Here is a 1,308-nt window from a genome sequence, read left to right as displayed (position 1 = left end):
GGACCGTCTGCCAGCGGTTGCAGAGGGAGGTGAGTCCCAACCACAAGCACGACCAAGGCAGGGGAGGGTGGGGGTCTTCCCTGGAGCACTCAGGCTCCGGCCTGGCAGTGGGGAAGGGTCTCCCAGGGGCTCCAGGCCGAACCCCCGAGGCCAACCCTGGCCCCGGACCACCCCCAATTGCCTCCGGAAGCAGAATGGGACACGGGAGAGCAGCCCCACATGGCAATCTCCTGCAGGAAGGCTCCTGGGAAATGGCTTGAGAAACCATAAGGCTGGGCAGTCTGGAGGATGGGTAGGAGGGCGGTAACACCCTGGGGGGTCTTTAGTGCCCCCCACAGCAGCAATTCTGGGACCAGGAGCGCAGCCTGGGGGAGCTTCTTCCCGCTTGATGATGATGATGATGATGATAATAATAATAATAATAATAATAATAATAAAGTTGGAAGGGACCTTGGAGGTCATCTAGTCCAACCCCCTGCTCAGGCAGGAAACCCTATACCATTTCGGACAAAGGGCTGTCCAGTCTCTTCTTAAAAACCTCCAGTGTTGGAGCATTTACAGCTTCTGGAGGCAGGTTGTTCCACTGGTTAATTGTTCTAACTGTCAGGAAGTTTCTCCTTAGTTCCAGGTTGCTTCTCTCCTTGATTTGTTTCCATCCGTTGCTTCTTGTCCGGCCTTCAGGCGCTTTGGAGAAGAGCTTGACTCCCTCTTCTTTGGGGCAGCCCCTGAGATATTGGAAGACTGCTATCCTGTCCCCCCTGGTCCTTCTCTTCATTAAACTGGACATACCCAATTCCAGCTTCCGTTCCTTATATGCTTTAGCCTCCAGTCCCCTGATCCTCTTTGTTGCTCTTCTCTGCACTCTTTCTAGAGTCTCAACATCTTTTTTACACCGCGGTGACCAAAACTGGATGCAGGATTCCAAGTGTGGCCTGACCAAGGCCTTGTAAAGTGGTATTAACCCTTCCCCTGATCTTGATTCTCTCCCTCTGCCCTCCTTCCCCTGCCTGGTGGTCTCTTAGGTGGGGGAGGGGGAAGCAGTCACCATCATCCCCGGCGGTCGCGGATCTCCCCGTGGCTAATGGGCGTGCTAGTCCAAACGTTTTTGCAGAGCGACTTCCCGGGGTGTGTGTGTGTGTGTGTGTTCTGCCCTAAAAATGGTTTTGCTGGAATTGCTAAGGAATTCTTTAAAAATGACCCAGAATGGCTGAGGGAAGCTTCACAGGGGGGTGGGGGGCGCTTCCGTCTGGCACAGAGCTGGAAAAGGTAGAGGACCCCAGCCTCACCCAGGGCAGGCAGCCTGAAAAG

Source organism: Protobothrops mucrosquamatus, unplaced genomic scaffold, assembly GCF_001527695.2.
Source record: "Protobothrops mucrosquamatus isolate PMUCROS unplaced genomic scaffold, P.Mucros_1.0 scaffold11844, whole genome shotgun sequence".
Lineage (NCBI taxonomy): Eukaryota > Metazoa > Chordata > Lepidosauria > Squamata > Viperidae > Protobothrops > Protobothrops mucrosquamatus.
This window is presented reverse-complemented; position numbering follows the sequence as displayed.